The sequence below is a fragment of the Falco cherrug genome, assembly GCF_023634085.1.
Source record: "Falco cherrug isolate bFalChe1 chromosome W unlocalized genomic scaffold, bFalChe1.pri SUPER_W_unloc_1, whole genome shotgun sequence".
NCBI classification, from domain to species: Eukaryota; Metazoa; Chordata; class Aves; order Falconiformes; family Falconidae; genus Falco; species Falco cherrug.
In genome coordinates, this window is record NW_026599288.1 from 11,704,277 (window position 1) to 11,721,476 (window position 17,200).

The window sequence follows — 17,200 nt, forward strand, 5'->3', positions numbered from 1 at the left end:
TAACCTGGAACCTGTTGAAACAGTTCACTTTGGCATTAAAGTGAAAGCTGGATAATGGGCTGACTCACTCAAGATGTTGATTCCCTTTGGCACCTGGAGTAAGCGAATTCCATCTCAGCATCTGATTGCGTGAGACAGTGATATGAATATTTGGAAAAGTGGAAAGAACCATAATGAAATACTTGTACGGATCCTTTTGACAGCAGGTGACAATAGGTTATTGACAGGTTCATGTTAGCACTTGAAGATACTACTGAGATTTATAGTATATTAAACTGTACATTATTTAGAGTTGATGTACCAATCCTTGGTTTCTCGTTGCAGCTAGTGTTTGCAAAAAGTTGAGAACAAGATAATTGTCTTATGAATGGAAAGACTCTCCTATGAAGGTCTATAAACTCAAATTACCCCTCAGTGGCAAGAAACCCACTTTTCTTATGGTGGGAGCGTTGAAAAACTGTGAAAATATTTTTAGTTTAGAGGTGGTTGTTTTGGTTTTTTTAACTTCCAACCTTTGTGGTGGGGAAGAAAACTGTCCATAAAAGCTCATGTAGACTTGTTGCATGCCCTACTTGTGTGGTTTTTGTCAAGCAGAGGCAGCAGATGTGATAAGGTTGGCCCTCTTTATTCATGTTTCGGGCAGCAGACACTGTAGTGAGATTAGCAAGTTTGGAAAAGCTGTTGGCAGACAAAAAAAAAAAAAATACACATAAGTATTTTTTAGAAACCCCATGATAGTAGTAGAGTGATACTTTAAAGTCAGTCACAGAGAAAAACCCTCAAAGACTTGAAGTTTTAGAAGGCAGGCATTCTTTATTACAGTGCTGGGGGCATGCAGTACACCAAGCTACTCAAGGGTACACATTATATACAGTAGAGTACTTGCATATTCATAGTACGTTACATATTCAGTTACGTACAGGTTTGGTTACAAGTTTCTCACTTCTAATGCAAACTAGTGCGCTCGCTATTGGAGTTTTTTACCAACTACCCATGCTCCCCAAGCAAAGGTTTGCCCTCTTGTGGGGTGGGTGTGGGTATCGAGTTGGAGGTCACAATCTCCCACTATCGCAAGTACCTTTGTCTTCTTTCTGCATAATTTACATGATGGGTATTCTTATCATTATCTGCTCTTTGTTTCTCAAGGTCGAGTCCCTTGATTAGAAGTCCTTTCATTCATCAGTTTTGACGACTTGAGGTGGTAGGTACTTGAGAAGGTGTCTCATCTAATGACTTGAGAGGGTGGGTCAGCTTGACCCAAACTTTGTGCACAGCTTTGTTTAATGCCAGCAACCTCCCCTTAACAGGATACTTTGACATAAATGTACATACAGTGGCATCAAGAGGAGTGGAATTGGCATGTGCATGCACATTTGCAGGGCTGTGGAGTGACCAGAACCCAAAGAGGTTGTCTGGTCCAGCCCTGCTGTCGCAGGGTAGGATGGTATATTATGCAGCTGTGATAGTGAGTTTAGGAAGTAGGTTTCCTTCCCTTTTTCACCAGCCAAGAATTAGGAAATTTTCACGAAGGGATTTAACACTTGCATTTAAAGAATACTCTGAACCTTTGCTTTGGTGTGTTTTGGTTTTTTTTTTGTTTTTGTTTTTTTTTTTTTACTAATGGAGTTCACAGTGAAATGTGTATGTGAGGGGCTGTTGCTATGACTGGATGTGTGGGATTCTTCTGCGTACCTGGAAATGCTGGCATTTGGCTCATAAGTGGGACAGAAAAAGTCTGGTATAACGCTTCCCGTGGCTTTGTCTGCTTTGTAACTCTTGGCCTGTATCTTGCAAGTAGGGACTGGATGCTTGCAAGAATCCTTGCAGTACAGAAGCCAGCTGGGGTTTATCATAGTACTTTGCTTGGGTAACACAATTTTGCCCAATATTGCTGCTTTGTTCTATTACAGTTACCATTTGTTGTCCCCCCCATCCAACGCTTTTAAGTGTAGAATAATCTTAGCATCTTGGGACTTCCCCCCCCCAGTATGAAAAGCTTTCAGTTCCACTTGGTCTCAGACAGGTGGGTCATCCAATGTTGAAGGCCAAAGGAGTCTGGCAATGTTTTCCCCATCCAAAGATCTGAGGTGGAAGTCTGTTTTCCAGGTGTAACCTGAGAGCTGTTGTGAACTGCCTCTAAAGCTATCAAACTGTTTTGAAACATGATCCCCTGCTGAAAGCAAATAAAGTCCCTTGCCTGTTCTGAAGTGCATACACTATAAGAAATGCTTTTTCATCCTGTTTAGGCTGGAGGGTGTCCTAGGAGAGCACAATTTCCTCTGAGCCTGGCTAGTATCCGGGGGCAGTGTGAGAAGGGCCCTGAAGTGAAGTTTGTGAAGCTAGGCTTTTCTTGAAACTCTTGAAAACTTTGTGTTCTTGACCAGCATGCACACTTTTGAATGTCCTGTTCATCTGCATAGATAACACTTTATCTTAGCTTCTGATGTCTTCATGCTGAAATTTAGGATAACTGCTGGAGATCTGCCTAAAACCATCTGACAGACAGGTCTGCTGATCTGCTACTGTTCAAAATTAAGATGGGTATGGTTGTTAAATGCTGAAGGGAAACCTTTCTCAGAAAGTAGCCTGAAGCCTTTCTGAGCCCCTCAGCCTCCAATCCTGCCACACAGCCATTGATCAGCTGTCTGAAATCCTCCTGAGCCTGTCTCTAGCATACATCAAGTACTGGTTAGTGTTTGATGGCAAACTGACAGGTGATGGTGTTGGATCACATGTTGCTCCTATACAGTGATGCAGGCAGTTTCTGTTCTTAGCACAAAAATGGAAGTAGAATAAAAGTGCTCTTGCCCACATGGCACCAGTATGACTTTTCCTAAGAAAAAGCACCTGTTAAAGTGCAGCAGCTTCTCAGAAGTTTGTGGCAAAGCTCCTCCGACTTTGGCTTGCTTTCTGAAAGTGGCAGGTGTAATGCAGTATTTTAGTTTTCCAATTCTATGCTCATGTGAAAAGTGGGAGCTTTTTCTGGAGAAATTGGGTCGATGGTTCTTATATCTCATTCTGAAGCATTGTGGCCAGGCTGGTTCCTTGCAGATGTTTGCCAGGCTGTGGGACCTTGGGTTGGTAGCTCTAGTTGTGATGACTATAGCTGACCTAAGGATTTTGCTTAGCCACATCCTGCAGTGAGGTTGTTGGTTTTCTAGCTGAGATGCCAAATCTGTGCTGCTACTGGAGGTGTAAATTTTCCAAAAACTTGGAAGGTACAGAAGATACATTTCTATATAGCTTTTTTTCTTGAACATTAGGAAAGAAAAAACACAAAAGAAAAAACTAAACTAACTATTAGATGCTTAGTTTTTAAAAAATGAACTATCTTTAGTCAGTGGACAGTATGAGCATTGAACACGCTTATAAAATCTGTGTTCTTTATTTTTGGAAAATATTGACTGTCTCATCCTAGGAAAGTTGTGCTATGTGTCAAGATCTTTCTTTTTGTCTGATGCATCCCTGAAATGGGGAAAAACATGAAAACAGAAAAGCAAGAGTAACTAAGAAGCAAAAAGAAAGGTTATACCTGTAGGGCTTAGAAAGGGTGTGTTAATATAACATTAGGTCCCTAGTGTAGATACACAAGAAACTCATCTTTCTAGAAGGAAAAAGCTTCTAAAATGAAAACGTCATTCCTATGTATATTCATTGTAATGTAACCCAGGGGTTACACAGCTATATGTTTTGTAAATGCCTACAGTACATGAGACTTGTAAAGTTGCAGTACTATGGGTTCTGAAATTAAACTGATTCAGATAGTACTGCTTTTAGTTATACAGCCTGTTTTGATGTGCTGCTGTGTCGTTTATAGCAGTAGCCTAAAAATGACCCCCTTGCATACTTCAGTTCTGTCATTTGGGTTGTTTTGTTGCTCCCCTGCCCTGTATCAGGCCTTAGGTGCAGAGGTATAGGATCATTTTTATTATCCCCCCAGGCCAGGGAGAAACTCCAGCAGAGATTCCAGCACGGGCTCCTGGACAGCTGTGGTGAGGGATGCGGCTGCTGTTGCTAGAGGATGACTTATCAGGACACAGGAGCATGTTCTGGCTGGCACTGTCTCTGCAGGCATGCTGTTTCTTCTTCGCTTCTTGGCACAAAATCTTATATGTAGTTGTTCTGTCAGTATTTCTTGAGTGAAGAAAGGTGTTTAAGAAGGGGCACTGAACTTTATAAAGAATTAAATGTGCAGTCTCCTCTTGGGATTCTTCCATAACTCCCGGGAGCTTGATATATTAATATCTACTCAGACACCAACTTCTGCTACAGGAAATAGCCATATATTCTCTTTGCCAGTTGATAGTGGCAGGTCTGTAAGAAGTCAGATGAGGAGTGAAATGCTAGGGTGAGAGAGGAGAACAATGCATACTGTTCAATTCTGAAAGCTTTCATTCAAGGAAACCCCTCAACTTACCCCTGGGGAATGTAAGGCATATACAGCCTCTCTGGAGTTGCATCTTCCTTGCTGTGAAATTGAAGACTGAACCTGATAAGGAAAGGAGGGGACTCCATCATTGGTTTGATCTGTGGGGCAGGAGACTAAGATGGGAGCTGGCTAATGGCAGGACTGGAAGTCAGTAAGTCATGATGGTGTACCTGTTTTTTCCAGACATTTTAAGGTCTTGGCTGGAGTAGTTGTCTTTTTGCTTCTATGCAGATCAGTTATCTGTCACTTTCCACAGACTCTGTAGAAATGCATCTCCACTTCCCCTCACTTGCATATACCATGCATCTTTGGTGAAGTCTTGTGCCATTTTGAATATAAGGTCTCTGAGGTTATTCTGTGTCTGTCGCTATAAAATTGACATTGTAGCGCTGCAACCACTTGCAACTAGTAAAGCTGTCAGTTCCAGCTCTAACCCTGTGTATTCTCCCTGACTGTTAATCTTCTCTCTGAGGCTTAAAGTGTAATCTTGTACAATGGATTGGTGTCTGTTTTGGAATATGTAAGCAAGCATTTGCTTCTCTGCTTTGAAGATAGCAAGTTGGAGCAAACGAAATTCTAGATGGAAATTTTCTTCAGTTCTGAAGAGTACCTGCTTTTGGACATACCTGCCATGGATTCACAGGATAACAAGGTTTATCGCTTCTCTGGGAAGAAATGTTCTCTTTGATATGTACCGAGTATACTGGCTATATCCAAACTGCTTTTACTAAGTGAGTTGCAAGGCCCTCTTAGTTGGGGATTAAGAAAAGTTTGTTATTTTTACTAGTAAAGCTGAAGGGAGGGAATGTCTGTTTCATTCATTAAGATTGCTGCAGGCATTGGAAGAGCTTTTGAGCTGGGATGAGATGGCCTGCTTTGGTGGTGGCCTTTCCTGTTTCTTGCTTTCAAACAGATCTCTTATGGTTGGCCAGCAGTAGATCTATTTTTACCTGGTGGACTGAGTATCTTTAGCTTCCTTAAATGCAATTATTTTTGTATCTTCATTGCTTCTTCATTTCGTTCCTTGTCACATCCCACCTACAGGAAGGGGAGAGTGACTCAGTCCGCACCAAGGGGATTTGCGAATCTAAGGTGAGATAACACTCAAGGTCCACACGTAAGCATCAACATTAATGAAACAAACACTCAGTAAATGTTGACCCTTTCACAATTATATCCAATCAAACTATGCGGCTTTATGAGAAGTTGAGGTAGGCCTTTATATTACTTAACAACTTTAAGAGAAGAAGGGGAGGGTGGGGGGGAGAGGGATCCAGGACTGGTGATCCAGCGTCAGACCTGCCAACATGGGTGTTCAGTGAAGAGAACACCCCAGAGGCTTGCACGTGCCCCTATTTATTTGCACCAGTCCCTGGACTTCTGGAACTTTCTCTCTCCCCAGTTCCAGGAGTGGTTGAGACAGCAGTCAGTCAAGGGAAGTGACACCAGCTGTCGTGTGTCCTGCCTGTCATCCCATCCCGTGTTTTCCCCCCTCCCCCCGACTGCCTGTTGCTACCTCTGGAGCCTTCTTTCTGGATGTTGCCTGGACTCACAGTACAGTCATTTGGGTCTTGTCCCTTACACCACCTCGTGGCTCAAACGCTCCAAGGCCCTCTTGAACAGTGGTGATCTGAACATATCCTATTGAAGGTGAGAGAGTAAACAGCTAGTCGGGCACCTTATTGCAGCTTTACTAAAGCCTCCACTAATCAATACCCCAAGTTTAAGTTTGAGCAAACTTGAGATCCATGAGGTAGGGTTCCAGTCCACCTTCCATTCATTCTGTAACATTGATTGGAACCCGTCTCCCATCTTGGCTGTGACTTCCTGCATCTTTTGATGTGTTTTCTTGATTGTGGTTGTGGCATTGTGTATGGTAACGCAGCATTCTCCAGCTGTATGCTTCAGCACTCTGCACACACCTTGTTCTTTGGCTAATGGCATGTCCAGAGCTAGACGATTCTGCAAGGCCATCTTTGATGCCTGTTGAACCTGCAAATTTAATTCTCAAAAAGCATGTGCAGTCCGCTTAGTGTGTACCTGCCAGGTCAAATTTTCCAACACAAGCTGGTGCCTTCATAGAAGCACACCTGGGGTGAAACTGGCCTTGAATGCAAGGGTTGCTTTAATTCCCCAGGTGTAACAACTGGGTGCTCAGACCCTCTTATCCACTTGGGTGCAGCCTGAGGCGTTTGAACATCCTGTTTCTTCAGGTTATATTTGGGGTCAATAAAGTAAAATGTTTTAGAGGGGCGTGTTGTTGGAATACCAATGGTACATCATAAACCTGCCATTTTGTGCACATGCAGGTGCAAGTAAATCTTCCCATCTGAATGCGCCTGGAAAGTACCCTGAGAGGCTGGATATTTAACAGTGAAGCATGTTAATGGGTCATGTCTGGTTTCCCTTTCCCATGTAAAGCTCCACTTTCTTTTGTGGGTAAGCGTAACTCCACATTTTTAACATGGTTTCTTGATTGGTAATTTTTCCATAACGCTATGGGATCTCTAGGTTTAAATAATGGTATTGGAAAACCATAACAAGTACACATATCCCAAATAAAGTTTTGTGACTCTGGGATATACCGTGTTTCTATTGGGTCCTATGGTTACAATTTGCAACTAATCGTTCATGAACAATTCATTAGGGGAATATTCTCTATGGGATTGGGGATCTATTTCCTGTGCATCAACTATGTTATCTGGATTGGACAAAAAATGTTTAAGGGGCAAAGCACGTTCACAATGAGAACAATCATGGTGGATATAGTTACCCCATTTGCTAAGACTTTGAATACACCAACCCGGGGATAAGGGGACTCTATATTCGTGGTGTAGGGGTTCATTGTGAGGTGGGGGGCCCCCCACCAATGTACCGGATTACAGGGGATCTTCATTTCAGGGGAACGCCGTGTCATATTCAGTACATGTTGACAGGGGGTCCACCCTTTCCAGGGACACCATGTCCGATTTCTTTGGGCTGTGAGGGTCTGACTTGTAGTTCCCAAACACGGGTGTTTCATCCAACAGGTAGTATTCCACATGTCTCTCCAAGTAGAGTTAACCAGAAATGAATAGACCACCAGAGAGGGTGCATACCAAGGTGTTCTCTTGGAATAGGAATAAGGCAACTCATCACAAACGTTTTCCTTTCCTGTGTGTATTCCAAATGCACTTTTGGTTTAATATTTCTAGCTTTGAATTTAGAATTTATGAGAAATGTAGCCAAATGATAGTGAACTTAAAGCCCGCTGATGCGGATGTAGGGAGGTCCACACAAAGACCTTGGTCTGGTCAATTCCATATTTGGCTAAAACCAGTAATCAGTTCCCATGCCAAGTAGAGTTGGTTATTCATATTCCCAGTTGACTGACACAAGATTATACATTCACAAAGTAAGAATAAAAACTTCCCGCACCATCTTTCCCTAGTAAAGTAAGACTTGATAAAATCAGACAAATGCAAAAGTGACCCACTCAACAACTGAGAACATGTCTCACACGGTGGGCTTCTGACAACCTGAAAGTATGTGTACAATGATTAGAAGGATGGGACAATCCATCGGGTGTGAATTTGGTGATCCTTCCCATGTGCATTGGTGGCCACCCAATTATAAAGGTTGAGCGTTTTTTTGTTTGTTTGGTGGTGGTTTTTTTTTTAAGGTTAGGGGCACTGCTCCCACTGTCAGCAGGTCCACCAGAAAAGTTTGTCCTGGATAATGGAGCAGGTTTGCCAGGGTCCTTGGCCTCCTTTTTCCTGGGGAGTATGGATGGAGGCTTGGGACAGAACGCAGTCAGTCGTGGGCATCCGTTAATTTCCCAGTGGCTAGTGACTTTATATACTGCATCTGACACCTGCTGTGCCCACTGTTTTGCCAATTGACTGGATACCAAGCAAAAATGAATTCCAAATGAAATCTAGGAATAAATGCAGATTATTATATTACAGTATAATAAAGGAAAAAATAGCATGCGATATGATGAAAGGAAACAGTACTAGTTATTATGCACAATATGATAAAAGAGCAATAGGAGTGAAGCATCAAATCATTACTGCAAAGCGTTACAGAGACTAAGAAAAGGATACATCACCAATTACCACCTTAACATCATCCAGGCCCACGCTTTGGGTGGGAAGTTCCATTGCAGCCAGCGTCATGAGTCTCTTGGTACCTGGGAAATTCCTACATGGTGCGTCTACCTGTAGGTGAGGCTTCTGGCCCAGTCCCAGAGCTTACCCGTCTTTATACTCGGTGAAAAAGAAAAATAGTTTACACACCTAGTGTAAACTTTTAAGTTTAGGCTAAGTGCAAGCATGCACTATCTCATGATTCGTAAGGTTCGCACATGCCAGGGATGTTGGCCAGGCGCCTGAGCGTGGTGGAGTCACTGTCATGACATAGCTGCACACAATATTAATTGGATGTTCCTGCTCATATCTTGCTTGTTCGGGGGGCTCAAGACAAACACCACCTGCTCATTAAAGTTGTCCTTGAGCTTCCTGAGCTCCCTGTCCAAGTTAAGCGATCCCTAACTAAAGACAAAAACTTTTTCATAGGCAGTAATCAATTTAATATTTTTTTTCACCACGTTCGGTCCTTTGATTACTGCTCATGAAAAACATATGATAAAGGTATCATCGTAGGATCTTGCGTTAGCTTACGAATTTTATACCATAAATGACAATTCCACAATGTAATTCTTAAGAATGTAATAGAAATCAAAATTACAATTGTAGGATGAAGTAAAATGTTTAACACTTTAGTCGTGGAAGGTGAATATCCAGTAAATATATCCCACCAAGGATGGGCAGGTTCATGCTCTAATGCCCAAAATCAACTAGCTGTTGCCCACTATCATGGTTTGTATTTGACTGTCAATCAAGATTTTATTTCTTATAGCCAAATGTTTCTTCATGTGTTCAGTTTCCTTCCAAAATTTGCTTTAAGGGTTCCAAAGAGATACTCAAATTACTTTGGGGTAAGATATCAGGATGCCAGTACAAAGTTACTGGCTGCTCTTTATATGGGATAAAAGTGAGGTTTCTCCCTTTCCAATATAAATGACTCACGTTTTCTAAAGATCCTGAAAAGGGGGTGGTCAAATTATACATCTGAGTTGTGTTTTGGTCAGAGGTCACTACACAAACGTGTTGTGGCCCTATTTCAATAAACGTAGAAAAAGGTGGATGGTAGTATTGACCATCAGCATAAATGTACTGAGTGTTCTAGAAGACAAGGCTCAGATAATTGAGAGTTTTGACTGCATGCTACCCCATTCATAGTGCAAGAACACAAGTTCAAATTGTGTGTTTTATTTCTAGCATCTAGATATGTACCCTCAAAATGGAGTAGCCAGTATTCAGGAATAAATGGAGGATTTTCCCCAAAGATAATGGGTAAAACTACAAATTTACACATTAATTGGGAGGGTCGGCTTACATTAAAGCATGTTATTTTCCCTGCACAGTAATAGTGTGTTATAATGTTTTGGGTGACAACAGAATCCAATGTGTTGCAGGAATCCATGGTTTAAATACGATCCTCCAAATTAATTAATTGTTACCCATTAAATCATTCAGGGCCTTATTTTGCTGCATGATTATATATCACTTTTGCAAAGTACATTCAGCCCAATTTACAAACTGATTCGTGTTCTGGGTTACCTGCAATCTGTTGGCTTGTGACAACGACCAATTATAAGAATTCAGTATAATATTTTAATGTGAGCTTTTGAGGTTGGAACACAGTAGCGTGCTTGTAAGTTGATCAGTTGGGATATATCCTGTCCTCCCATCTTTAACTTATTTTGTAATCGTTCTGTGTCTATACTATTTACAAATCCTATACCAGCACCTGTGCTACCCAATAGAGTGTCCCACCAAGCTCTCTTCCTCCAACATAATAGTAAATGTGGGAAAGATATTAAAATTAATAACATTCTTCTGATACTGTTGTGCAACTGAAACACAGGTGGCTGGTACTCTATTTAATTGGTTAGTATTACCAACAGGGTGATTCTGAAAAACAGTTATATAGTCAGCCCAGATTGATCTGTTTTGCATCACAGTAGCATTAATACCAAATAACGTATTGAGCATAGCTAAGGTTATGGTACCACTACTGCTAAAATTATACATATTAGTAGTATCGTTAACACAGCAATTATTATCTATTTCTACGTTACGCATGCAAGGAGTAGAAACATTACAGCATTTGCTAGCAAAAGTACTATCATTTGGCAATATCACTGTGTCTCGGTCCATTTGCTATTGCATGAAGAGACATCCATTCCTTCCAAAGGCTCTCTCTTCACAAGGTCACTCCTGGTGAAAATGTCAGATTAACCATCTGACAAGGGTTATTCACACTGCAGGTATAGTTGCCTTGTGTTCGTAAGTGTGTACTATTTCTCCACCACCAGCTTGCGGTCATTGTATTAATCTTTCTTAGATAGCTTCCTGGGGTAATGGCATCATCCAAATCGACCAAAAGACACAGGATGAGATTTGCGCTCCAAACCAGGTAGTTTTGTAAAAGACAAGGCTAAAAGGTTGTGATATCATTCTTGGAGATAACATCTGCTAGCAGGGACATATTCCCATTTCTCTTGTCTTGACTTTAAGTGTTATCTTTCCCAGTAGCAATGACTTCAGCTGGCTCCAGAGGGCCATTGTGCCTCTGCACCCATATTTTAGCTCCATTATTAAAAGTATTAGTAGATCCAAATCCTTTATCACCCCTTACAGTTGTTAATTGTCGAGCTTGTCCTTTAATTACCTTGGCCTTTATTAGTGGTAGGATTAAGATTTGAGCAACTCTGTCTTGGGGTTGAATCAATAGGTCTTGTGTGCCATTGTTCAATAATATAACTTTATTTTCTCCCTGATAATCAGAATCAGTAATTCCTCCTAATATCTGTATGCCCTTTATAACGTGACTGGATCTGGGAGCTACGAATCGAAAATGTTCAGGAGGGTTCTGTATTCCAATTCCTGTATCAATAATACAAATATCTCGGGCATTCAATTGATATTGTTGTAGTGCATATAGGTCCAAACCTGCTGCATCTGGAGTAGCTCAGTATGGGGCCCCATCTCTAATTTCCCAATAAGTGATGGTATCAGTAATAGTTAAAGGTTTAATTTGCAAATTAGGCATAGTCATTCTCATCAATGGAGTCTGCTTCACCAATGGGGCGATTGTTAAGTATTTGCAGGGCTTCTAAGAGGTGCTCCTTCCACTGATTTCACTGACCACCTCCCAATTTCCTCAGCTGTTCTTTGAGGAGCCCGTTCATCCTCTATCAGTCCTGCAGTCTGAGGGTAATATGGTATATGAAATATCAATTGTATATTATAAGTTTTGGCAAACTGCTGTATTAACTTATTTCTAAAATGTGACCCATTAGCACTTTGAATTTGCATAGGGACACCATAGTATAAAATAATTAATTCTATCGCTCAAATCATGTTCTGCTGTGTAGCTTGCTTGCAGGGATGTGCTACTAAATACCCAGAATATGTATCTACAACCATACATATATATATATATATTGGCACCCCCTATTCTGTGGCAATGGTCCAATATAGTTGATCTGCCAACCCTGTCCTGGTAATTTTCCCCGATTTAATTGCCCGTGCACAATATGGGGCACAGATCTTCGTTGCATGTGTTGAAAAATGGGGCAATGGACTATAATAGTTTTGATTAAGTTTAGATGAACCTCGATCTTGGGCACACCTGTAAGTGGCTTTTTCTCGAAGATGTCTGCATTTTTGATGAGCCCATTTTGCCAGACCCATCTGATATTCCTGTTGAGGGTCTTCCACATCAATTTGAGAGATTTTGGCTTGGCCATCTGCTCATTAAAGTTGTCCTTGAGCTTCCTGAGCTCCCTGCCCAAGTTAAGCGATCCCTAATTAAAGACAAAAACTTTTTCGTAAGCAGTAATCAATTTAATAATTTTTCACCATACCCATCCAGTTTTGTGAGGCTTCAGAGTCTGCTTCAAGAGCCCATTGGTGCATTCAGCAATGCCATTCACCTTGGGGTAGTATGGGGTGTGAAAGATCCACTGGATCCCTTCTCCCCATGCCCACTCTTGAACCACCTTGGCGGTAAAGTGGCTTCTATTATCCAATTGGAGTGATTGGTGTTCGGCTAAACAGCTGAACCATAACTTCAAACCTCTTTACAATACTGTCTCCCGTCACTCGTCGTACTGCTTCTGCTTGGGTTAACCCTGATACCACTTCAGCTCCTACTAGTACATTTTGCTTTCCTTCAGAGATTCGAAATGGGCAAATATAATCCACCTGCCAAGTATCCAACAACCCTTTATTATCCCTTAAGTGCAGAGGTTGGTCCTTAAGAGGGTTGCATTCTCCTAATGGAGTGCAGAATAGGCTGCATGTGGAGAGAATGGTGTTATAGAACTCCCTGGTTACAGACCACCCTGTGCTAACTGCGTCCCCAAACAGATCTTCACTTCCTGAATGGCCTTGTTTTACGTACAACCCACTTTCCCCCCTTACCTTCCACGGCCATTCCTGCTAAGCAGGTCAAGGAATCCACCTGATTATTCAAAAGGTGAGTTGGGTGATCCACTGCCTGGTGTGCAGCAACCCATCCTACTAGAAAGGACTTCTGTTTAGCAACTTTTAGGATTTCTTCCCATTTTCCTCGTTGCCACACTGGTACCCAATTGACCTCCCGTTGGTTTTGTTCCCAAAATGGGAGCCATTCGGTACATCCCTTGAACACAGCATATGAATCCGTGTAAATAACACTGGTTCTTTAGTTTCAGCCTTTCTGATAACCATGCTCTATACAGCTACCAATTCTCCCACCTGAGCACTTCCCTCTCCTTCTGTCACAATTCAGTCCCCTGAATCAACATGTAGGGCTACTGCTCGGTATTTCCATACCTTTCCCTCTCTCCTAGAAGATGCGTCAGTGAACCATATGTTTTTGAGGTGGGGTTCAAATGGAGGGGCAGGTTTTATATAAGAGGGAGGAGGTCCCTGATCTGGTTGATTGTCAGGCAGTTCTTGTATTTAGAGTATTTTGGGTGTTCCCTCCTCTGACACGTATGGCAGTAATGATCTAATTGCGCATACCACTTTCTTAATGTTTCTCACTGTGCAATCCCCACAGGGGGTGGGGTTCTGGCCAATACCAGTTTCGAGACCTTAAAAGGTCCTCATAGAATGATTGGTTGTTGCCATATGATTTTTTCAGCTTCCTGTAGAGCTAGACTAACCACAGAGAGACCCTTCTCCCAAACTGAATCTTTGAAGCTGTGCGAATAAAACCCAACAGGGCAAGTCAGACCTTCAGGTCCATGTTGCCATATCTGTATGGATAATCCATAAATCGCAAAGCTCCATTCAATATAAAGTGGATCTGTCAGGTGTATTTGCCCTAAGGCCTGATATACCCCAGCTTCAAAGTTTAACAACTTTAAGGCTTCTTCATGGATGAGGGTCCAGTCCCAGGTGGTCCTTTTGTGTGTTAAATCATAAAGGGGGCAGGCTATGATGGAGAAATCTGGGATGTGTTTTCTCCAAAATACCAGCAGGCCTAGGGTATGTTGTAGCTCCTTTATATTTTCAGGCATTGTTACTTGCTCAGGGGTAGTCAAGGTTTTGGTGGGAATACACATTCCTCTACCAGATACCCAGGAACTTTACCTCAGAAGATGGGAGTTGTACCTTTTCTGCTGGAATTTGGAGCCCTAAATTTTCTAGGTGAGTAATTATCTCTGTTTGGGTTTGTCCCACTGCTGTGACATTGGAGCCACCAACCAATATAGCGTCGATATATTGATATACTCTGACTCCTTCCTCGGGAGTAACCCGGGCAAGCTCTTGTGCCAGCACATAGTGAGTAATGGTTGGTGAGTGGTGATATCCCTGGGGGAGACATGTAAAAGTGAATTGCACACCTTCCCATGTAAAGGCAAAGCAATCTCTGCTTCCTGTAAAGGGATCATAAAAAACATAACTTTCATGTCAGCAGTTGCTAAAATCTGGTGGGTTTGCTCCTGTATGGTCACAATCAGTTCTGCTATGTTAGGTAGTGCAGCTGTCAAGGGGCCCGTATTGGCATTTAGATGCCGATAGTCAATTGTCAGTTGCCATTTTCCATTGGGTTTACAGACTGGCCACACTGGGGAGTGAGTTGGGATAATTATCCCTTGTTCTTGCAGTTCAGTTATTATGGGAGTGATTCCCTCCCTTGCCCCTGATGGTAGGGTACAGGCTTTTACATTAACGATTTTGGAAGGAGGAAGTGCAGGTGCCGGTTGTAAAAGCCTTATAGAAACCATGGGGAGTCTGAATTTCCACTCCCTTCCTTTTGCGTCTACCCATGCTCTTCCATTCAATAAATCAAGTCCCAAAATGTTCATAGGCAAAATACCCAGTATCATCGTGACCTCAATTGGAGTTGCATCTCCTAGTAGCCAGCACTTGACTCAAGCAGTTCGCTGCAGCTTAGAGTTTCCAAAAACATATGTGACCCAAATTTGTTTTATCTGCCCAAAGTGCTAACATTTGAGCACCTGTATCTACTAGAAATGTAACTGGGGTTTTAAAGGGACCAAGGGGGAAAGTAATCAACAAGTCTCCCTTATTATTTTCTGTGAGCCTTCTTAAACAGACCCACTGGCTGTCTTCTGGCTCACTTATTGGGGACGGGACGTCCAGTTTCACATCTGAAGATCTATCAAATCCTTTTCAGGGACAGTAGGTGCCTTGGAGGCAATTACCATCATGTTGTCAGAATGGGGTTCCGTCCTTGTACTCTCGAGTGGGCTGTTCAATTTTGGGGGGCACCTTCTTTTTGTCTTTTCACGCTCAAATGAGCTTTTCTAAGGCCACAGTAGGCATACCATCCATTAAATCCCAGGGAACCCCCTTTTCAATTCCCTCAGCCCACAATAGGTTTCTCTTTGCCCCTGAGGTCCGGGGGGTGGTATTGATTTTCCTGCTGTTCCACTCTTCACACAGCAGTTTTTTATTTTGTAGCTCCCCCTGTGATCCCCATCCTCCTACCATAGTTTATTAACTCTTGGGCTATTTCTCCCCCAAGTCATGGGCCCTCCTCCTCATGCCTGTCTCCCTCCTTGTGGGGCTAATGCATCCCGCAAACAGTCTTGTAGTTGTACTGCATATAGTTTCAAAGAATCAGGCAGACCCCAAATCAGGGGAGTCATTCTATCAGGGTTAACAATTAATAGCATCAGGGAAGGCTGTTGAGGGGCTAAACGCCTATCATGCATTTATTGAAGACAAGCGGCCTTCTGCAAACTTTTGGTCAAGTGGTTTATAGTTGGGGTCTCAATACATACTGGATCCCCCCTTTTCAAGGGGTCCAGACCCCCTGCCCAATAGGCAGCTTGTTGAGTTAACGACCATGGCTCTCTTGGGTCATCAGTAGTTAGGAAAACTCCTGGTCTCCAGTATCCCTGGGCCTCGTCTTCTGACAGCAGAACTCAGTCGCCACCGGTCAGTGATACTCTCCATACATACTCCGTCTCAGTTTCTTGAGATAACCTGGTGTATTTTCTTGGATTTTTGACATTTTGGCCACCGAGTACGGCACTGTCCAGATAGTAATTTGCAGGGCTCTCCCACCTTGGCCGTTATTAGTGTTCTCTGTCTTAATTACTGGCCTCATCACCACTTCCTCATTCTCAAGGTAAAATATTTCTTGGTCAATTTCCAACTCCTTAGTCAGGTACAAGGGTCTTAGGCCCTGTTTCTCAGCCAGCTGTGCCAAGCTTGTAAATTTTGGCACGCTATCCGGAACAGAATTAAGATCTGTCTGATCAGGAGATTCTTGTCCCTCTTCCTCTAATTCAGACTGTAAAAGTTTTTCTCGATCCAACACATCTGACAGAGCTGCGTGGAGTCACTGATTGGTATTACATTCAGCAGTTATTTGGCTCTGCAGGGTTTTTATTTCTTCTTGCAAGGATTCAACCATTTCATCATTAGTTTACTTAATCAGGTCCCTCTCCTTCTGGGCCACCACTAGTGCTGCTCCCAACACAGCACACACCATGGCTTTTCCTTTTCCTGGTCATGCCTTTTGTTCCTTCATAAGCATTGTAATTCTAGCCACTACAACTTTCAGATTGTGCCAACTAATATGGGCCCATGCCATTCCTGGTGGGGAAGGGCATGCCTTATATTCCTTCAACTTTTCAATAACAGGGGAGCAGTCAAGCACTGGCATTTCCCAGGCAGCCATGGCTTGCCACTGCTCAAACCTCTCCCAGCTTATCACTGAGAGGTTACTTCCCAGCTTTCCCCACCCACACTCACCAGGTGGAGCATTGGTATCCCTTAGGACCTTCCAACGCTGAGGGGATCCTGTCTGCGATGCCAATTTATATGTCACATCCTGTGGATAACTGGCTAGCTGAAAAGGGTCACATAGACATAGTCCAGCTGGCTGGACAAAAATGCGCATCGCTCTCAGCTTATCTGAAGTAAAGCAAAATACACTGTCTTTGGCTGTCCTTGTTACACAGTAACAGGAAGATTTTGGTGGGAAAAGAATGTTGCAGGTGGGAACAGATAACTACAGAAGAGAAACTAGGGGCGGGCTTGGTATTTAGGCAACTAACCAATAATGAGCGTAACTTTTGTAATATGTATGAGCTAATTATAACAAGGCATAAAAGGTGACTGTAAGAGACAATAAACGAAGTCTGCTGATCACTCATATTGAGCGACTGTGTCTTCCCTCCGTCGCGACAAA